This window comes from Panthera tigris, chromosome B3, assembly GCF_018350195.1.
Source record: "Panthera tigris isolate Pti1 chromosome B3, P.tigris_Pti1_mat1.1, whole genome shotgun sequence".
Lineage (NCBI taxonomy): Eukaryota > Metazoa > Chordata > Mammalia > Carnivora > Felidae > Panthera > Panthera tigris.
In genome coordinates this window covers 124,530,255-124,554,087 of record NC_056665.1, presented here as the reverse complement: position 1 = coordinate 124,554,087, position 23,833 = coordinate 124,530,255, and the positions used below count along the sequence as shown (strand labels likewise).

The 23,833-nt window shown below is 36.3% G+C and overlaps 1 protein-coding gene across 15 annotated transcripts in view; it reads left to right on the top strand.

Moving 5' to 3' along the window:
- The window catches only part of CEP128 (centrosomal protein 128), a 388,434-nt gene that overhangs the window by 91,067 nt on the left and 273,534 nt on the right, over positions 1–23,833 (top strand). The gene's annotated exons all lie outside the window — the stretch shown is intronic.

Genomic DNA, 23,833 nt, shown 5'->3' with positions numbered 1-23,833 from the left:
TAGATGACTATATATAGAAATGTCTGTAGATTCATTTCTCTTTCATTTGGACCTTAAAGCCAGGAACCTATTAAACTTGGCAGTATTTTTGTTCTAGTAGCAAATTGAGCCCTTCCTTCAGACAGAAAGTACCTTTATTTGAAGGAATGGTGAATTATCATTTATTTTGGGGGTGAAACTGGAAGACGGCACAGCAAAGAGGGTATTATTGGTATTTCTTCTTTGGAACCATGAATGTTTTTAAATCTCTGCCTACTGTGGAAGAGGTGGAATTATACTGCCTCCATTAATTTAGGGTGTGTGGTAATCATGAATGAGGTGTAAGTAGGTAGCTACCTTTCCCCATTTGCCTTTTTTTTTTTAAATGTGTATTTATTTTAGAGAGAGAGAGAGAGAGAGAGTGCGCACGCGCAAGTTGGGGAGGGGCAGAGAAAGAGGGAGATGTAGATTCTCAGGCTCCAGGCTCTGAGCTGTCAGCACAGAGCCTGACACGGGGCTCAAACTCAGGAACAGAGAGCTCATGACCTGAGCCAAAGTCAGATGCTCAACAGACTGAGTCACCCAGGTGCCTCCCCCCCCGTGGCCTTTTATCTAGCGTAGACAGGGTAATTATCTGAAAATATTAAAAATCAAAAGAAAGAACTTCATAAAAAGGAAATGTCTTAATTCCAATTATAATTACGCAAATTAGATCAGACATGGATGACACATTTAGAAATAAATATGTATCAGCCCTCCCTTTATATCTGTTTTTTCTTAGTGGAGTTGTATTCCAATTATAATAAGGTGCCATATTTGAAGAATTTTCTAAACTATAATGAAAGGTAGAAAATTGGTGTTGAAGATATCAAACTTTATATAACCCAAAGGAAATATTTAATGTTATGCTAGTCTGAGTTTCTTTTTCATCTTGGAAAGACGCATTTTCTTCATTTTCATCAATGGAAAAATGTATTTTAGATTTGCTTCAAGATTCAGATTGTAAAGCTGATGGAATACATACTTTTTACAAAGCCCTTTACATGTATAATAAATACTTATCAGAGACATTATCAGAGCAATTGTAATTTAGGACTTCAAAAGTTTGCTTCACAGGTATTGTTTTAACCCTTGATCCTGTTGACAAAAGTGCTAAAATATTATTTTGCCAAAGTTAAGTATTAAAAAAAACAACCCTATACTAGTAAATATCAAAGGTAGAAAAATTCCTTGGCTAACCTGTTTATAACCACATATTGGTCTGTCCTTCTTCCCTTCCTTCCTTTTCATTGTTTGATTTCATTTACCACTTGCAGAATCAGTTGAAAAAAAATCTCACATAAGCATTTAAAAAATTACTTATAATAACCTAATAATGCCCTTATTCAAAGAGCCTGGCTTTCCCCTTGCCCTAACAATAGATCTTTTACATTTTCACCTGGATTAGGGAAAGGCTTGGAGTTCTCTTGGATTAGTTTGGGTTAATTATACAGGTTTGGATGTGAAAGACAATTGGACAGAGAGGTTGAGCATTTACTCACATATTAAACACTTAATGACTGTCTGTTACATGTCAGGCACTGTTCTAGGTGGTGGTGACATGGCAATGAACAAAAGTCAGGCAGATTTCCCTGTCTCTATGCAGGTGACATTCTAAAATTGATGAAAAAAGTTCTTTGGGTTTGTCTCAAGTCTAATTCAAATTTATTTCGGAGGATGAAAATGTTTTTTTCCCTGTTACCATTAAAACGGTATTACAAAAAGATACTGTTTTTTCTGGAAGAAATTCCCATTAACCAGTTTTTATTTTCCTGACATTATTTTTAACAATAAAATAATTAAATTTATAACCATTGTTTTAGATTAAAAAATTTTTTTTAATGTTTATTTTTGAGAGAGAGAGAGAGAGAAAGAGAACACCACATGAACAGGGGAGGAGCAGGGAGAGAGGGAGACATGGAATCCGAGGCTCCAGGCTCTGAGCTGTCAGCACAGAGCCCAACATGGGGCTCAAACTCCTGAACCACGAGATCTTGACCTGAGCTGACGTCGGATGCTTGACCGACTGAGCCACCTAGGCGCCCCCCACCGTTTTAGATTTTATGACATTTCTGATTATGGCTTATTTTTCATACCTTGTGAAGGCCCTTTGAATATCTTTATTCCCAAGCTATTCTCAGAATGACATTTAGTGTAGACTTTGTGAAGGTATTGGTCATGGATCACTCAATGTAACTTCTAACAGTCATTTTATTGAAATTTAACTGAAAGATACTTAGTCTCTATTTTTCAGATATGTTTGATAGCATTTATTTTTCAAAAATATTTGGTGTTGCCTTATACATTCTGTAAAGAATGGCTATGAATCCTCTTTAGTTCCTTTTTAGAAAGCAAATACGAATAAGACAAGATGCTCAGAATGTGACTGTTGGTCAGGCCCCCAAATATTTGCATAATACTCTTTCTTTTGGCTTGTTCAGTCAGTAATCTCTTTCTTTTTAATGTTTATTTGCTTAATTTTGAGAGATAGGGACAGAGAATCCTAAGCAGGTTCCATGCTGTGAGCACAGAGCCCAGCTTAAGGTACTTGATCCTAAGAACCATAAGATCATGACCTGAGCTGAAATCAAGAGTTGGATATTCAACCGACTGAGCCACCCAGGAGCCCCTAATCTCTTTCCTTCCTGAAGCCTTCTTAGACTCTATTAGCTGCAAGTGATAATCCTTCCTTCTGTACCTCATCCTTTTGCTCACATCACTAATGTTCTTATGGCACCTTTCTCACACTGCCTTAAAGTAGTCTGGGTAGATGTCTTTAAAATTTCAAAATGAGTTGAAATGAAGGAGAAAGGGGACTGCATTAGAAAGTTGCCCTGTCAGTAGGACAAATCTGACCTTGATGTCCTTACCTTGGTGAACACCTCATGTTTCAAGATCTTGTCCTCACATCTGGAAACTTGAACTTTCTGTGTTCTAGAATTAATGTGACCCAGGAAACTGGTTCATACTAATAATGAAATTTACTAGAGAGCAGTGTATAAAAGAGTGCCAGCTCATTCATGTACCCTCTGGGGGTTTCTTTATGGATGTTTAAACACTGATCTCTTATGCAGGGCACCAGTCTCCCAGTTTTCTATATCTAGGTTTTAGAAGGTTGAATCAGTGACCGAAAAGTTGCTTGGTGAACACAGTCAGAGAATGATGTCTGAAGAACTGTTTGTTCCTGGCTATTGTAAGGCTCTCTCACCCTTCACCTTTCTTTACCATAGTCCTTGTAACCAGAGACCTGTTTATTTCCTTAGATTCCTGTCTTTATTTCTGGAGTATGTTGAAATGCCCCCCCCTTTTTTTTTTTTTTTGTCTAACAGTCTTCTCAGCTTCCACTCTGATGCTCAACCTTCTGTTTGCATTTTCTTCTGATATGTTGCGGTGCACAGATTTTGCTCTGGGCTGTTTACCAGTATGCATTGATGTTGTAATTCAAACTTGTGGCATTCTGGAAGCCACTTATGAATTAAATACTTATATCTTTTTCAAATCATAAATGAGTATGGGTTAAGAACCAGGTCTTGTCTCTATACTCCTTTGTGCTCCTTGACAGTGTCTTACCCATATTAGTTGCTAAGTTAGTATTTGTTGACCAAAATCGTAAATTATACAATATTTTTGTGGTTATTTTTTAAAGCTAACATTTGTTGTCTGGTCATTTTTTAAAAGCAAGTTAAGGGTGTCTGGGTGGCTCAGTCGGTTAAGCGTCCGACTTCAACTCAGGTTATGATCTCACAGTCTGTGGGTTCCAGCCTCTCATTGGCCTCTGTGCTGACAGCTCAGAGGCTGGAGCCTGCTTCAGATTCTGTGTCCCCTCTCTTTCTCTGCCCTTTCCCTGCTCTCTCTCTCTCTCTGTCAAAAATAAATAAACATTTAAAAAATAAATTAATAAAAGTCTGTTAATTTCTGGAAGAGTTGTCAGTATTCCAGAGGACCTTTGCTCTTTCTTACTGATGGCATCAGTTTTTGTTGATCCAGAGTACACATTTTAAGCAGTTGTTTCACACAGGAGAAAAACAGGGAAAACACCTTGTAAAAACCGGAATGAAAGGTGCATTTGAGTTTACATAATTTACCTTTAAAATTATACCTAAAACCTTAAATCTGTATATGCATAGAAAATACTAAGTACGTTTTTTTCTTCTTCTAAACTTGAGTTGAACCTCATTAACCTTGATAGGCTATTTGTATTCATAAGAATTCCAAGTATCCTTGATCATTGATTCCCCCTGATTTAATCTCAGCCTCTATCTTCCATCAACTTACTTTTCTTGAAAAAAAAAAAAAAATTTGACTTTTAAATTCAATGAGGAACTTCAAAGAAAGGGGAAAAAAAAAACCCAAGGTGCTGTACATAATTTAGATTAAATGTTGAAAGTGATAATTGAGTGACAACTGACATGATTATTCATTAGCAGAAACTTGGGACTGTAATGCCATAATTTACTTTTAAAAAGAGGATAGTGGAAAACAGGAATGATAATCAATAATAACTTTTCTTTTTGATGATTAGTACATTAGGAACAGAAGGAAGGTTGTTCCTTTTAACGCACTTTTAATATAAACTCTTGATTCTTGGATTTCTTATACAAAGCTGGCTACTTTACTATGTACTTTGCTATAGTGTTATACAATACTAAACAATATTACTTTTTTTTTTTTTTTTTTTTTTTTTCAACGTTTTTTTCTTATTTTATTTTTGGGACAGAGAGAGACAGAGCATGAACGGGGGAGGGGCAGAGAGAGAGGGAGACACAGAATCGGAAACAGGCTCCAGGCTCCGAGCCATCAGCCCAGAGCCTGACGCGGGGCTTGAACTCACGGACCGCGAGATCGTGACCTGGCTGAAGTCGGACGCTTAACCGACTGCGCCACCCAGGCGCCCCGACAATATTACTTTTAAACCCTTCTTAGAGATCTTAATTGCCCTGTGTGTAATTTCTACTGTTCTTTTTTATCTGAATAATTTATTCCTTATCTAAGTGCTTATTGTAAAATAAGGTATTATCTGAGTACTAAGTAGTACTTAATGCATAGATTATAAAGAAAACAAATATTGACAGCAAAGCTTTATAACAAAGGCTAAAATTGTTGAACCTAGTGGAGAGGAGGTCTGTCTTTGTTATTAACCAAATTCACTGACGGTGAAACAGATTGCTAAGTCCACAGATGCTCTGTACTCCAAGTTCTTCATAAAGGCAATTACTGGCAGAGATGCCCTACGATAAAAACTCTAAAACTAAATAAACCTTGACACTTTGAGGAAGATTTAGTTTCTCAAATCTTACGCCTATATGGGATAATAAAGGAATTCTAGGAGCTGTGAAGAGAGGCAGCTTTTACATTTTCTGTAACTTAGAGTTGCGTGAATATTTCCATAAAGCTAGAAAGTAACAGTGGACCAAATATTTTAAGTTTTCTTTTAAGGTATCACCAGTATTTGCTGTAGTTTATCATTTGAATACGGTCAGTAAAGCAATAATTTGGGAATAAAAGTGTCTATTTTCAAAATCTTTATTTTCTGAAGTCATGATATCTGTTTCATGTATTTTATGTATAAAATACATGTAAATTTCATGTAGTTTATGTATATATTGACATAAATTTCATGTATTTTATGTATATATTGAATATATATAAATTGAAAAGGCCTCTTTGTATATGTCTGTGGCGTGTGTGTGTGTGTGTGTGTGTGTGCGTGTGCACGTGCATGGACATAGTTGCATGAAGTTGGCGGGGAGAGAGGGAGAAACATTCCTCACAAAATAAGTATTGATAACTTATGTTAGTTATCGATTTGATATTAAAAGCAATTATAAGGATAAAATATACCTTTGGGGATAATTATTGAATGACTTAACTATGGAAAAATACATGATATCAAATGAATAAGGTAACGTTTTTGCAGAATCTAATTTATAGTTGTTCTTTTCTTGACTACCACAAATGATATTAAAGAGCTATAAAGTAGACTTTATAATAAGCATATTTGACTGTTCATGCATTATCCCTATAGTCTTTACAGTTAATTTTAGAGTGATTTTAATTGATAAGGTATCATTTTAAGTGGAGAGTTAAATTACATTTTAGATGTTTGTTTTCAGGCAGCTTTCTACAAGGAGAAATGAGATTAAGCTCAGCCTCAAACAACAAAAAAGTCTGTGGGCCTGTAATACTCTTGAAAATGTTTGAATGGTATAAATTATCTTTACAAAACAAAGTTTTTAATAAGTAACACATGGCTAACATAAAAGTCAGTGTTAGCAACTTTTTTTTTTTTCAAATGTATTACACATTTAATTTCTGGTACTTGCAAGAAATATGTGTTGATGTCAGTACTTATTTTGTGGGGGAAACTATCATGATGTTAGACTATTGTTTGCTCTTCCTTAGAGAAGATTAACCAGTTAGGCAAATTTTTGGCAATTGTCATTAAAGAGCAGTTTATGCGTTTGTTAATGGTGGATTACCTTGTTGTAGAACAAACTTCCTAGTGAGAAAAACTGGAAAAGCTGGGTAAGACATGTATTTAAAAAAAATACATATATCTTTGAAGTTGTCAGAGAGTTATCTGGGTGCAAGGACAGGAGGAGTCCTGTGTTCTGCTGAGGAGTAGAGTGCAGAGTGATTAGTCTGACACTGGGTGCCACTCTTCCCCTGAAATGTCACAAACTGAGCAAGGCTTACCAATAGAGCATAAGTTCGTGAAAGAAGCAGGGCCCTTGTAAACGTCCCACACTCTCAGTTGGGATACCCAAAGGGCTCCTGGGTGAGCGGAAAATGCACGAACAGTCACAGAAATGTAGCTTTGAATCTGCTGTGACGTTATCTGTCCCTACTCTAGCCATCTAAATAAAAGTAGATCTTTTGTGGGGGTGGGGGGAAAGGTATTATCCAGAGCCCTCGTGTTATTTCTGTAATTTGTCTTACAGTGTCTAGCATTTTATCAAAAACTTAGCAGTCATATCAAGAAACAAAACACACATTACTAAAAAGCAAGATATAAGCAGGAAATAGAAATAGGTATATAGGCTGTTCAGATATTGGAATTAACACATCAACTTTAAAACAATGGTTATTAATATGTTAAGAAATTAGATCATAAGATACTTAATTCTAGCAGAGAACAGGATATTATAAAAAGAATAGAAATCTGAGAACCAAAATATATAGTAACTGAAATTAAGAGCTGGATAGGTAGGTAAGGTTTAACAGAAAATTAGACACCTTTTTTCTTATTCTTTTGAAGAAATTTATGAGGCTTCCATTCATATGTATGTTTAGGTTATATAATTTGTGGTTTGGTTACTGGCTTTATGATCTGTTTTTCTATCTTCTAATTGGTAAAAAGAAAAACAATTTATTCAGTCTTTCATTCAATTAATTTTTATTAAGGGTCTATTAGGTATTGAGTCTGGTGCTAGAATCAGGGGTTACACACATGAAATCAACATTCATTGCCCTCAATAAAGTCAAAATCACCGAACTTCTATTTAGCACTGAAGTTTCAGTTCACTAGAAAAGCCAGGCCCCCTTCACCCTTGAGAGGAAGAATCATAGTGAGACTTCAAATGAGGAACAGGGATGTGGGGGGTCTGAACCTTAGGAAGTAGGCATGAGGAGCCTCCATCCCTATGGTACCAGGATGGCCTCCCTCCTCCAGTGGCAGAACAATAAATGTAAAAGCAAAGAGTCCTTGAAGACAAAAGCAGAAATACCTTCAAATATAAATTGGTATTTGGTGACTGAAAATATGAACGATGGTTTTATAGTCTCATAGGCTTAACAATTCCATTATTTTGTCACATTGGCCCGTTCTATTTGTCCCTTCTAGGTTACAAGAAACTGAGACACACTCAAATGAGGTTTCATGTAGGGAGGCAAGAAACTATCTTGACAGCTGCCCTACTGGGCTTCATGGAGAAAACAAATTTTATACATGTTACCACACTGACTCTGTCATTGAGACTCCTTAGATTGCAACGATAAGAAAACTTGAGGGTGCCTGGGTGGCTTATTTGGTCAAGTGTCCGACTCTTGGATTTGGCTCAGGTCATGATCCTGTGATTTGTGGGTTTGAGTCCCGGGTCAGGCTTCCTTCTGGCAGTGCAGAGCCTGCTTGGGAATTTCTTTCTCTCTCCTTCTCTTTCTGCCCCTCCCCACTTGAGTTCAGCACTCTCTCTCAAAATAAATAAACTTAAAAAAAAAGAAAAGAAAAGACAGGGTGCCTGTGTGGCTCAGTTGGTTAAGCATCCGACCTCCGCTCGGGTCACAATCTCACAGTTCGTGAATTGAAGCCCTACGTCAGAGTCTGTGCTGATAGCTCTGAGCCTGGTGCCTGCTTCAGGTTCTGTGTCTCCCACTCTGTCTGCCCCTCCCCTGCTCACATTCTCTCTCTCCCCAAAATAAACAAACATTAAAAATACTTAAAAAAAATAAAGAAAAGAAAAAAAAAGAGAAAACTTGAGCCATTTTTAGATGACTGTCTTGGATTCAGCATTAATTCATTGGTACAGTCATCTGTGACCATGGTGGTGTAGTCATAGGACTCGACTACAGTCTTTTTTTTTTTTTCCCTGTGAATGGATTTGAGTTACTATTGAGTATGAATTGCTTTCAAGCTAAGAAACTTCATTTAATTTTTCTTGTAAAGCTGGTTTACTAGCAACATATTTTCTTAGTTTTTGTTTACCTGAGAATGTCTTTATTGCACCTCATTTTAAAAAGATAATTTTGCTGGATATAAAATCTTAGTTGACTTTCTTTCAGCACTTTGAATATGTCATCCTGCAGGTTTTGTTTCTTCCTTGTTTCTCATGAGAAGTCTAATGTTAATCTCATTGCATTCCTGTTCCTGAGGAGCCACTATTTCTTGTACTGCTTTCAAGATTTTATCATTGTCTTTGCCTTCAGTGTTTGATTCGGATATGTTCTTTGTATTTAACCTACTTGCAGCTCATCAAGCTTCTTGGATATGTAGCTTATGTTTTTTTTTCATATTTGGGAAGTTTTAGCTATTATTTTCTCTTACATATTTTTTATTTGTGTCTCTCCATTCCATCTAGTGTTTTTTTGTTTTTTTTTTTAAGTTTATTTTGAGAGAGAGCACATGTGCACACAAATGGGGGAAGGGGCAGAGAGAAAGGGATAGAGAGAATCCCAAGCAGGCTACACACTGTTAGCACAGAGCCCGATGTGGGGCTCCAACTCATGAACCGTGATAGCATGACGTGAGTTAAAATCAAGAGTCAGATGCTCAACTGGCTGAGACACCCAGGTACTCCCCTCCACCCCCATCTAGTATTTCTGTTGCATGTATGTTGGTATCCCACATTTCTTTGGGGCTTAGTTCATTTTTATTTTTTCTCTTTCTCCTTAAGGTGGCATAATCTCCATTGATTCATTGAGCCTTTCAAATGAATTTTTTATTTCACTGGCTGTATTTTGCAATTTCAGAATTTCCATTAAAAAAATAATTTCTATCTTTTTATTGCTATTCTCTATGACATTGTCATTATACACTCTTCTTATTAAAAAAAAATGGTTTCCTTTAGCTCTTTGAACACATTTATTAAAGCTTTTTAAAAATCTTTGTTAAGTTCAACATCTGGTCCCCCTCAAAGATAGTTTCAGTTGTCTTCTTTTTTCTTTGTAGAGGTCACACTTTTTATTTTTTGTTTATTTTTTATAAAGTTTATTTTGAGAGAGAGAGTGCATGAGTGGTGGAGGGGCAGAAAGAGAGAGAGAGGGAGAGAGAGAGAGAGAGAGAGAACACCCCAAACAGACTCTGTACTATCAGCACGGAGCCACCGACGCAAGTCATGAACCTGATCTGAAATCAAGAGTCAGATGCTTAACCGACAGAGCCAACCAGGCACCCCGCGGTCACACTTTTTAGATTTCTTTTCATATCTACTGATTTTTATTGAAATTGGACATTTTATGTATTAAGCCTGGATACTAATTCCCCACCTTTTGGGGTTCGCTGTTACTATTTGCCTTTTTGTCTCTCCTGTTACTCCTCAGAGGGTACAGCCTTAAGTATGTGTGGAGTCTCCTTGACAACCAGGAATGATTGTGGTTTTAGCTGGGTTCTCTTTGACTCTCTAGTTCCCTGACTCTCCCCATTAAACTTTTGACTTTTGGATAGTCTGATTCTGTTGATACCCTACCTGGCTTTATCCTCTCCAGTAATTGCTAGCTGATTTTTTTTTTTTTTTTTGGACAATGCCCTGGAATTGTACCACAGTCTGATTTTATTAAAGACCGCTCTTCTTAGCTTTTTCCTTGACTCTCTCTATTAAATTTCTAGCTGATCTGTTGTTTCACTTGTTGCTACTAGTATTATGGAAATTACCAGCTTCTTAACCACTCGCCCCCAAGATCTTCATCATTTTTGACATCATCCTTAGACATTAATTTCCTTATGTTCTGTTACAAGTAAAGTCAGTCCCCTTAGAACTTTGAGCTCTCTGTTTATGTAACTTCCCTCTTCTCAGCTGAGCTCAGGGACTGTAGCCTGCTTCCCTCTGGGGTGGTGCCCCAGCTCTTTAAGTGTGGTGCCGAGTGGAGATGGTAGCCCCTGATCTTCTGAGATTGTCTCTTCTGTTGTGGAACCTTCACTGTATGAGAGAGCTGGGGCAGGAGCAGTCTAAGTCTGCGATGCCTTCTGTCCTATGAGTAGAGGCTGGTTGGGAAAAGAGACCCTCAGTCCTTTGACTATGTCTATTTGGCATAGAGTTTCCACACATTCATCTGGGGGGTGATGGTCCCTCTATGGGTCCTTGAATCTAAGATGAAGGATGTTGTAAAATTTACTAAACTACTTTATATGTTAATAAGTGAAGGATGCATATAATAATCTCTAGGGTAACCACTAAAAGAAGAGTAATGGGTATATAGCTAATACAGAAGAAAAAAGTGAAACAATTAAAAATTATTTCCAGGGGTGTCTGGCTGGCTCAGTCCGTACAGCATATGATTCTTGATCTCAGGGTTGTGAATTCAAGCCCCACTTTGGGCGTAGAACTTACTTAAAAAAAAAAAAAAATTACTCCCCAAAAAGAACATAAAAGAAAATCTTCACAACATTTTATAAATGAATATTTCTTCCAAAATTTCCACCTTACACTTGGCTGCATTAGGAAAATGAAAAGAACAAGCAACCCTGGGAGAAGATATCTGCAGAACATATATGTAACAAAAGACTGGTATTGTGTTTATATATCATTCCTGTATATTTGGTGACTTACGACTGTGCTTGGTTGTTTTAACATTTGTAAAGTATATGAGAAAATCCTATTAGTATCTCAACAGATAAAGCATTTATGAAAGTTCAATATCCATTAATTAGGGAAACTTTTAGTTTCCCTAGTTAAAAGGAAGAGAGGGAAACTTTCTGATACTGAAGAATATCTACTAAAAACCTATAGCAAATGTCATACTTAATAGTGAAATACTGATTTTATTTTATTTTTATATTTTTAAGTTTATTTATTTTGAGAAAGAGACACCGAGTACACGAGCAGGGGTGGGGCAGAGAGAGGGAGAGAGAATCCTAAGCAGGCTCTGCACTGCCAGTGCAGAGCCCAGTGTGGGGCTAAAACCCACAAACTGTGAGACCATGCCCTGAGCTGAAGTCAAGAGCTGGATGCTCAACTGACTGAGCCACCCAGTCACCCCTGAAATACTGATTTTAAATGAAGGAAGCACTTTCCTCTATTCAATAATGTAATAGGGTTAATAGTCCAGGCAATAAAGGAAAAAGAAGGGTATCTGTTAGGAAAGGAATTAATAATGTCTTTATTTCCACCTGATATTTTTAAAAATCCATGCACTCTACAGGTAAATTATTAGCATTAACAAGTGAGGTATATATTTAAGCTAAGATAATTAAAACCACATATCAAAATAAAATGAACTTTGATCAGACCTTTAAGGCTAAACTAAAAACCACTGAATCATGTTCAGTCGCATTGTTTCCACAAAACATGTTGTCCTAAGTACTGATTAAAAACAAATAGAATTTTTTTTGCACTCTTGGTTAATTTATGTAATTTATTTATTTTTTTTAAAGAGAATATACATAATCAACATTAAGCAAGAAAAGAATTCTACCTGTACATATGAAGAAGAAAAATTAGTGTATCAAGTCATTATATTAATATGAATCAGTGGCTGCTCTAGATTAGCATCATCTGGTAGCACTTTCAGCAGTGAGGGAGATGTTTTAAATCTGTGCTGTTCAATATGTTAGCCGTATGTACCCATAGAGGACTTGAAATGAGGTCAGTGTGGCTGAGTTTTTAATTTTAATTTTACTTAATTTAAATATAGGTGGAACTTAAATGGTGGGAATGTGATTGGATGGTGTGAAATTAGGTTAGGAGCCATGTCTTATATTCCTGTGGGTGTAGAAAGCACACTGATTTTCCTTTGATTGTCTGAAATATGACCTGGCTGTGTTGTGGGAAGGTGGTGTTCTTAGACTTGATTGAGAACTGATTAAAGGAACATCCTTCATAGCCAGCCCTTTATAAGTGTATAGGAGTCAAGAAAGGGATTTCTTTCTTTCTTTCTTTCTTTCTTTCTTTTATTGTGGTAAAATACACAAAACATAAAATTACCATCTTCACCATTTTTTAAATGTACAATTCAATGGTATTAAATAAATTCACATTATTGTACAACCATCCATTCTCATCCCCACTGAAACTCTGTATCTATTAAATAACAACTCCCACTTCCTATCTCCCTCAGTTTCTGGCAACCACTATTATACTTATTATACCACTCTGAGTACCTCACTGAAGTGGATTCATGTAGTATTTCTATTGATGTGGTTGGCTTATTTCACTTAACATAATGTCCTCAAGTTTTATCTATGTTGTAGCATATTGCAGAATTTCCTTCCTATATATTCCATATATGGAATCCATATATCTATATAGCTATATCTACACACACACATACATATATGTATGTATGTATATATATATATATACTGATGCATAATTAAGTAAAATGAGGTCTATATTTTGCTTATCTATGGTATATATATTCCATATATGGTATACCATAGATAAGCAAAATATATATCACATTTTGCTTATTTATCCATCAGTTCATGGATACCTGGGTTGTTTCCATATTTTAGCAATTGTGAATAATGCTGTTAGGAATAATGCTGTGAGTGTATAAATATCTCTTCGAGACTCTGCTCCTAGTTTTTTTGGGTATATATCCAGAAGTAGAATTATTAGATCATATGGTAATTCTGTGTTTAATCTTTTGAGGAACCACCATACTCTTTCCCACAGTGGCTATACCATTTTATATTCCTATCAACAGTGCACAAGGGTTCCAGTTTGTCCACATCCTCATCAACACATGTTATATTCTGTTTTTTATTTATTTGTTTGTTTTTTAGTAGTAGCCATCCTAATGGATATGAGGTGGTATCTCTAGAGATCATTATTTTTGTTTGAAACAGTATTAACAAAAGAAAAAAAAGGCTCCCCTATTCCATTTAGCCTTCCTTAGCTTTGATTTCTTTCAAGAAATCAAAATTGAGAAATTAAGAAAAGTTGATTTCTCTTAACTGCACAATGTTACTGTGTCACGTAAGATAACATGTCTGTTTTCTTTCAAATAAACCGTAATTCTCTATTAGAATGTAGAACGTTAATATTAAGTGTTAGGTTACATTTAATTTCTCCTCTTGACTATATGTCACGTAATTAGAGATACAATATTTCTTTAGTTGAACTATGTAATTTATGTTGGTCCTCAGCTGCCACATCAATATTGGTAAGAACACAGGTGTCTGTGTTTTATTGATGCCTGCTTTGTCCTAATACATTTCATAGTAAATGTATAATCAGAGGTTGTTCTGCTTCAATCAAAAGCAGTCGCAAATACCAACCTGCTTAAAGCAGAATAGTTTTATCCCATCTATATTCAAATTTTCTTCTCCCAAAGTGCTTGCTTTAGTTAAACATCAGAGTTGCAGAGTTAAAATTATCAGTCAGAGTGTGAGAAAAACTAAGAAAACACAAATGTACTTTGAGATAATGTGTGCCAGGGTCAGAACTTCCCCAGTGTGTTGCTGGGGCCTAGATGTTAATTATATGTCCCCTTGTGTTTTAAGTTGAATACTGTGAAGAAATGTGTATTTAAAATATTCCATGTAGTGAACATCATGACTAATGAAACAGAAGTTAATATTTTATTTCTTCACAAGGATATGAATGTATTTAATTAATTGAACATTATTTTCTATACTTTGCTTAAACTAAGTATCATGTTTCATTAAAAAGTACAAGGAAACTATAGTTGTATGAAGCAGATATGTTCTCATAGGATTTGTGGAGAAGTAATTATTTTTAATCACTGAGAAAGTCCAAGGAACCTGTTATTTGGGATTAATGTGCTTTAATGTATCTCTGCTTCATTTGACAAAAAGAAAATGATACTAGTATACATGGTCAAAATTAGGATAGAAAAGACAGAAGGTTATATTGGTAAAGGAAGAATTTACTTGTGACATGGTTACTACAGTGGTCCCTGATGTGTAATGTGACTGATCCCTAACTCATAAAAGGGTTTGGATCAGTTATTTTTCCTTATTTTTAAGAACTTTTTAATTAAAAATTTTTATTTTTTGAGAGAGATTTGTAAGCAAGTTCCATGCTAAGTGTGGAACCTGATGCAGGCCTTGATCTCATGACCCTAGGATCATGATCTGAGCTGAAATCGAGTTGGACACACAAACCAGCTGAGCCACCCAGGTGCTCCTAGATCAGTTATTAAAGACAATTAATATGTATTTTGCTTGAATTAAAAAAAATTGACTCAGATTTTAGGTATATATTCTACTTTCAGCCAATCATGACTTAAAAACAAAAAGTTTTAAATAGTGTGATCTCAATGAGTGATGGTCTAATTTAGCTGTGTGTAGCTATATTTTGGGGCTACCACACTTGTTTTGATTGATTTGAGTTCTTTTATTCAGAGACTTCCCTTAACTCTCCTGACTGTGGAAAATTGATTAGTTGTCCTCTCACTATCAGTTCATAAAACACCTAAATTATACCGAAATGAATGAGTTTATCAAGACATGCAAGAATTTGTCAGGCTCGTTTCCCAATAGAGGTGAGTGGGGCATGGCTTAATTGAGAATCTGAGAATTTCAGGTGAAATACTGTTAAATCTGTCCTTTTGTTTATACAGTAAAGGCAAAACTTTATAACATCAGTTAGGGGTTAGTGTGGGAAATAGAACTGCTCTAGGTGTTTTATGCAATAGTTGTTTATAATAATATTGGCAGATGTGGCTTGGCCTAGGCTTCTAAGAAAGGGTAGCATGAAGGGGGATATTCACTGCATAACAAAATAAATTGTATCTATGAGACCTTGCTGGCCAGCAACAAAAAGCCAAATTAGCAAGTATATTGTCTCCACCTCATTTCCACAGTTTAATTCTGTCTCTGTTGAGTCTGATTTGCCCCCAAACCTAGCTCAAGGGAGTACTGAACATTCAGTTTTGTAGCCTCTGTGGAATGGGAGAATGTATTAGAAGAAATTGGGCATAGGGACTGACTGCTTTTGGTCCTAAACCACAGTGCTAGTAATCAGGTTTTCTTTTAGCTGAGAAACATGACCTTGCTTTGTCTTTGAACCTAGCCCTGTGTCCATAGTTGGCACTCTGCGAATGCTGGCTGAATTCATGTTAATCCTAATATCATATTTACAAATACCGTCCTGTGCATTAGTAATGTTATATTCAATCCGTAGTTTCTTTGCAGGTTTTTGTTTTTGTTTTTTGTTTTTCAAGCCTCCTGTCCATTTTAGGTTTGTTAAAATCAAATCATCTATATATGCAAAGTCACATGGAAACTAAAATGTTCCAACATGCTAGAAAAGAGTTTAGCTTCAATAAACACACACAAAAAATAAATAAATAAAATTTTAGTGTTCTTTTTTTTTTTTTTTTTCCTGTACTTGAATCAGTTCTCTTTCTCACCTGAGAAATTTGCATCTCCTTTTGGCTGTAATATCCCTATTCAATCAATGTTTTCATCTTGTGTCTTCTTTAAGGAAGTCATATTTTGGACTGGAATTAGTCTTATCTTTGTTCACAGAGTCAATATTAAGGTAATTAATTGAATTCTGTTTCTAATGGTGTTCTACTTGAGGCTTGTGTGTTACTTATTAGCTTTAATGTCACTGTTTTTGTCCATATAAAGAACTGGATTTATATGCCTGTACTTTAAATATCGTTTTTGTTTCAGTATATCCTTTTGATATAGAGAGTTGCTACTTTTCACTGTGCTGGGTATTTAGAGACCTTATTGTGAAACAGATCATTCTGTTGTGGTTTTGTGTGTTTTTATATGAGAAATATCGTAATTAATAAGGGTGTTTTCAACCAAGGAAACTTGGTAACCAAAACACTCTTAAAATAACTGGTTGTCAATACCAAGATATAAAAACTCTTAATCTTTGTAGTAATTAAAACTTAAAAGTATTTATTAGTTTTGGTAAAGTGGGTATAATACAAATACATAATTGTAAACGTTTTTAATGTACTAAAAAAGTGTGTGGTGTGTGTGTTTATCTTCAACTGTGGTACCATATATTTGATGAATGTAAAACTGAAAGGCTAGAATTATAAGAATTAAAAGAAAAATTTATAGGTAATTTTGTCCTAGAATTTAGAAGGCACTTTAATCAAACTGTTTGGGAAGATTGAACAAATTGAACAAGTGGCTTTTTCTCTGCACTGATTTTTCATTACTATATAGAGCCTTTACAAATAATTGTATTTCTATTTGGTTTGCCCCCGATTTGGAATCATTCATTTTCAAACATTGCAAAATCAAGTTAGTTTGAATTCTGACAAAAGATTATTTGCAAATGTTTGGGAGAGGTGTCTAGTTGATCGGATTCTCTTGCTGACCTTTTTCCCTCTTCCCCCTTCTCCTCTCAACACCATTTCCCATTTCCCATTTCCCCTGCCAACACCAGTATTAGGAGCACTTCCATCATGAAGGAAGCTACCGAAGGGAAACGGAGGACAGGAGTGCTAGGCACACGCTTGCCCTGGCTGTGTCAGCTGCTGTTGACTTCTGAGACTGACTGCCACGGACACTCATTTTCTCTCTGGCTCTGTTTGTCTCTTTCTTCCCCCTGCCTCCTTCTCTTGCTCTCTTTCTCTTTATTACTTTCAACAGCAACTGCAAATTATCTTCTTTTTGATCCCTTAGCCACCGCCTAATGGTGTTAGCTCAGGGCTCTTTTCTTTTTGACAAAGAATCGTTGCTAGAAAACATTATATAAAGATAAGAACAGAGGTAGACAGTAAGAAATGAAACAGAAGTGTAGATTAGGTAGCATAAATTGGGAAGAGAGGCAAAATTTGAAATACAGAAGGAAGAATTGCTCACATACATCACATTTATTAAAAATAACTGTTATGTCTGTTTCCCCAACTACGCTGTGTGGTTCTCTGTAGCAGTAGAATGGAGAACCACCCCTTCTTATTCATCTTTTTGTCTCAGAAGCTTGGTTGTTGCTGAGTGCAGTAAATGTTTATTGAATGAATGAAAACATACCTGTATTTTCTTTGGAAAGACTGACAGGTGATTTTTTTTTTCTTGCTTTTTCTTCTTTTTTTTTTTTCTAGTCTCTTGAATGCCATAGATGGTTCTTATCTATTATAAGGCAGCTCTATTGAATTTGATTGCTGAAATGAATTCGGATGAGGAAAAAATTGGTTCTAAAAGTCCATTCCTGCTTTAAAAAAGATGATCTTCAATTATTTTTAATGTTGCTATAATATTTTAATATCCTAGTGTTAGCATAATGTCCTTTGGTGATTAATCTTTCTCAAGCACATATCTGATCATGTTATTCCTTTGCCGAACAACTTTTGAAAGCTTAAGCTGGATTTCACCATTCCCCCAACCTGGTTCCTGACCTTACTTTTTAAATCTCTTTTTAGCATTCTTGAAATTTACTCTTTTTTCCCCCTACTGTTTATTAATTTATTTTGAGAGAGAGAGAGAGAGAGAGAGAGAGCGAGCACGAGCAGGGGAAGGGCAGAGAGAGAGGGAGACAGAGAATCCCAAGCAGGCCCCGTGCTGCCAGAACACAGCCCCACGTGGGGCTCTAACCCACAAACCATGAGATCATGACCTGAGCTGAAATCAAGAGTTGGGTGCTTGACCAACTGAGCCACCCAGGTGCCCTGAAAGTTACTCTTCATGAACAGCCCTGGTGGCCCAGCCTGTGGCTCTTGCCCATGCTACCATTGGTCTTAAATGCCTGTCATTTGATCAGTGACCCAGTCTTTTCTGTTCTTGACACTTGAGTTTGCCCATTGTCTCCTTATTTTACGTGCCTTTCTTGATGAGTTCTTGCGGATCAGAGAAGTTTCTCTTGAATTTACTTGCTTAAATCCTATTTCTACTAGCCAGCACTGATGTCCCTTCCCTCCTGCTTGGCTGTATTTGTCCCAATCAGTATTTCCCATACAGTACTTTCCTTGGTCCCTCGGCAGGGTCATGAACATAGGAGGGGATAACTAGTCTATGCCTGATTTTGTTTTAACCAAGCCAACTCTATTCTGTGATGTTTTTTTTTTTTTTTTTCCTTTCAGCTTCAGAAGTTTCCAGAAACATACATGCATCAGATATTGTATAATTCCTATTCAGGATTTCCTCCTAGCTCAGGAACATGGTATCTTACTTCATTATTTAAGAGGTTGTTTGGCTAGTATCCAAGTTGGTAATATAGTTACTAACTATATGGAATCAATATTAGTTTTAATATTAGGGACCTGTGGCTAGTCTTTTTTTTTTTTTTTTTTTTCTGCTGTAAACTATCTCCCTTATCTGGGATTGATTACTTTATCTCCTTGTCCCTCAATTTCCTTATCTCTAAAATATAGGCATTGAATCACATCTCTAATTTTTTTAAAAAAAAATTTATTTTAGAGAGTGTGTGAGTGGGAGGGAGGCAGAGAGAGAGAATCTTAAGCAGGCTCCATGCTGATCATGGAGCCCAACACGGGGTTTAATCTCATGACCCTGGGATCATGACCTGAGCCAAAATCAAGACTCAGATGCTTAACTGACTGAGCCACCCAGGCACCACCACACTACTTTTTAAAATAGAATATCTCGGGGCGCCTGGGTGGCTCAGTTGGTTAAGTGTCCGACTTCAGCTCAGGTCACGGTCTCGTGGTCTGTGAGTTCGAGCCCAAGTGGGGCTCTGGGCTGATGGCTCAGAGCCTGGATCCTGCTTCCGATTCTGTGTCTCCCTCTCTCTCTGCCCCTCCCCGTTCATGCTCTGTCTCTCTCTGTCTCAAAAATAAATAAACGTTAAAAAAAAAAAACATATAAGTGTTAAAATAGAATATCTCTTTTACATTTTCTGTTTTCGTTTTAATGCCTTATTCATTTGAGTACGCTGTCTGTTGTTTTCTTAAAATTTGAATACGACCACTGCAGCAATTAAAAAGGGAGCCATTGGCAGCCAAAGCCAGTTTCAAGGGGAGAGTTCTTTTCTCCCATCTTCTAAATGCATTGCTGTAATGCTAATGCATTCTTTTTTTTTTTTTTTAATTCTTTTTTAAAATGTTTATTTTTGAGAGAAAGAGAGAGCAAGTGAGCGTGCGTGTGCGTGCAAGCCGGGAGGGGCAGAGAATTCAAGCAGGCTCTGCGCTGTCAGCACAGAGCCTGTTAACAGGGCTCGAACTCATGAACTGTGAGATCATGACCTGGGCTGAATTCAAGAGTCTGACACTTAACTGACTGAGCCCCTGTAATGCATTCTTTAATACATTCTTTTCCTTTCTGTCTATTCTTTGGCCATTTTAATACAAGGACAAAAAGAGTTAACATAGTAGTTAACATAGTTTCCTTAGGCCTGCTTCCAAAATAGGCCCTTGTTTGGCATCTGGGAGACTTAATGATGATCAAGTTAGAAACTTTCCTTGATGAGTGTAGCTCATGGTGCCTAGACCTTTTGTACAAAGAATATGGTTTATGCTGAACACTTGCTTTCTTTCTGGGAGTCTGGAATTTTGGTATATACCAGGCAGATGGTACGTGAGTGACTAGTTGTAAAACTTGGGGAACTGAGTCTCTAGTGAGCTTCCTTGGTAGATAGTACTTCATACATGTCGGAATTCACTGCTAGAAGAATTGAGTACACCCTGTGTGACTACTGAGACAGGACTCTTGGAAGCCTGTGCCTGGTCTCCACTGGTTTATGCCCCACATTGTTTTCTCTTTGCTGATTTTGCCATGTATATTTTCACTCTCATAAATCTTAGCATAAGTACGACTATATACTGAATCCAGTGACTCCTTCAATTCTCGCCAAACCTGAGACCCTCAACACAACTACTCATTAACATGTTTTCCTACCTGAAGAAAGAGAAACAGAAAAAGACATTAAATGTATGTTTTAGATTAAGTTGGAGCTTTTAAGCTTTATAAACCTTTGGTAACGTACTGTGAAAGGGATCAGGACATACCACCCCAACATATCACTTTGGTATATTGATTACTTTGAGCTGGAGGCACTTGAGAAATAGTAGATGCAGGAAGAGTACTCTGAGCTCTTTTTCTACCTAAAAAGAAGATACCCTGAGGTAGATACCTCAAGAATCCCCTGAGGAAGATACCCTCCCTCTACCAGGAAGAGAAGAACATTTTTTATCATTGGAAACTGGGAGCTGATTCCAAAATGGATCTGAACAGACAAACCTAAAATAACCCTGATCTTCCATTAGTTTCCACCATGTATTTCCTAGTCACTTGTCCACAGTTTACTGCCCCCTAGAAGCTCATTAGATCCCTTTTCCTTTTTCTTGTCATAAATTAGAATTTATAAATTCAAATGAATTAAAAAAGGCTTAGAAGCTCTTGGTCCTAACCACTTTTTTGGGTCTTCATGTTTCCAACAAAGGCTCTTAGGTATATGTATAAATATTAAATAAAATTTGTGTGCTTTTCTTCTGCTAATCCGTCTTATGTTGGTTTAATTCTCAGGACCAGCTACAGAACCTAAAAGGTTCCCTTTAGGAACCAAAAAGTCTTCTCTACCAAAAAACTGGAAGGAATTCTTGGGAAAAAGAACATTTCTATGTTTTTGGATTACGTTTGTCTTTGACAGTACTTATGTAGTGATAAATAAATAATAGACTTGATTAAGTGATATGAAATTTAACCACCCTGCTCTAGTGGCTGAGATAATTTCATATAATTTAATTGTAAAAAGTTCTTTAGGATAGAAGAGGCTTCCAGGAATGTATGATAGTATTAACAGAATTGAAAATCATTCTAATGGAATAAATAAAATTGCTTTTCATTTAGCATTTCATGTAGTACATAGGAAGATACTAATATTTAGTATACAAAAACATTTATTTGTGGGTTAATGATGTGTTTGTTTACTTGTGTGCTCTATGTATATGTGTGTGTGCCAAGGATTGTTATGAGGGTTCTGTAATATAATCTCTTGATTGTTGGGGGAGAAATGTATATTACAACTAGATAATTGTGATTGGTTATTTGAGGAAGAGGGATTAAAAAAAAAACAGTCAAAACAGTGGCTGAGTAGAACTTACCAAGGAATGAATATAGGAAGGAATTCTATGACAGGTTTTACCTGAAGAATAACACAGATAGACTGTTGGGAGCAAATCAGTAGCAACAGTTTCCAGACTCAGGGCAGTTAGAGGCAGTGTTCATCCAGTTCAAATTCAAACCTACTTTCCCATCAGTAGTGAGAACTACAATTCCTCAGGATTAGAACCTCATCCTTTTCTGTTTATTTAATTTTTTTTTTCAACGTTTTTTAATTTATTTTTGGGACAGAGAGAGACAGAGCATGAATGGGGGAGGGGCAGAGAGAGAGGGAGACACAGAATCGGAAACAGGCTCCAGGCTCCGAGCCATCAGCCCAGAGCCTGATGCGGGGCTCGAACTCACGGACCGCGAGATCGTGACCTGGCTGAAGTCGGACGCTTAACCGACTGCGCCACCCAGGCGCCCCCTTTTCTGTTTATTTATACTAACATACCCAATCAATACCGTGATGTTTTCAAATACTCTTCTCAGTGAAATATTGTATGTAATATGTTAATATGAAAGTGTATAATTTTTAAAATGTGAGAACAAAGGAATTTATGTGCTGAAGCTCTGGGCTTATGTATATTAATCATGTGCCTATTCTTGTTCTGTAATTGCAGAAGAATAAATAGTGTTGAACTAATTTTCCTCCTGGGTTCAAAAGCTTGCTGGAGAAATTTGAAAAATTTGTATACTTGAGTCCATTATAAATTTGAGGCTCACTGTGACCTTATTTCTGTTTGTTAGCTTCTAAACATTTATCTCTTGTTCATTTTCTCTTCTTTTCCTATAGCAGTTATTTCAGACTTTCTCACTATTTAAATATACAATTCCATTCCCATTTCTATACTCTCTCAGCAGAGAAAGTCTTTACTGCCATTTTATTAGCAGGACCACCTTTTTGTTAGGAGTTGGGCATCAAATAAATCCAGTTTTTTTTGACATACTAAAATTAAGATGTCTGTGGGATTCCCAAATGTAGCCTGTCATTATGTAGTTAGGTATTTAAAGGCCTGGAGTTTATCAGTCTGGTTCCTGAACTAGAAATCACTTATATTTCTGTCTACATACTTACTTATTAGAGATATTTTATAGATAGGATGGTGCTTAATACTAGAACCCTATAGCATTATCTGTATTTAAAGGCTAAATGTAGAAGAGACCCAGGAAAGGAGATTATTAAAGAACAGGAAGAAAAAGAACTAGTAAAGAGCGGTATATGAAAGTCAGGGAAGAAGAGAGACGTAAAAATCAGAAGGGGCAATTGACAGTGTCACACAGGAAACTAGGATAGATTGTTAAAGAGTTCGTTGTGTTTGGCTATAGGTGATCTTTGGGCGTCTTGATGAGAGTTCTTTTAATTGTATGGTAGGGATGGAACCGAGATCCAATGAATGGAGAAAGGAATTAGGAATAAAATTGTGGAGTATCAGGTGTGGACTGCTCTTTCTAGGAGTTTGGCTTAATAGAAGAGTGTAGAGTGCTGGTTAGATCATGTTGGATTGATAAAGGTTTTGTTTGTTTCATTAAAAAATAATATTGTGATTTTATTTTCTTATTCAAGTATAATTAACACACTGTGCTACATTAGTTTCAGCTATACAACACAATGACTTAACAATTTCACACATCTTTCAGGGCTCATCAAGATATAACCCCATCCCCTCTTCTGTGACAACAGCTAGTTAATTTTTTTTTTCTGTTTAAGAGTCTATTTTTTCTATTGAAGAGTCTATCTATTTTTGTCTCTTTTTTATTTGTGCATTTGTTTCTTAAATTTCACATGAGTGAAATAATATGATATTTGTCTTTCTCTGACTTATTTCACTTACCTTTATACCTTCTAGGTCCATCCATGTTGTTGCAAATGGCAAGATTTTATTATTTTTTACATTGGAATAGTATTCCAGTGGTGTGTGTGTGTGTGTGTGTGTGTGTGTGTGTGTGTGTGTATCACCTCTTTATCCATTCATCTATGAGTGGATACTTGGGTTGCTTCCATATCTTGGCTATTGTGAATAATGCTGCAGTAAACATAGGGGTACATGCATCTCTTTGGATCAGTGTTTTCATTTTCTTTAGGTAAATGCCGAGTAGTGGAATTACTGATCAGATGGTAATTCTAGCTGTAATTTTTTGAGGAACCTCTATATTGTTTCCCCA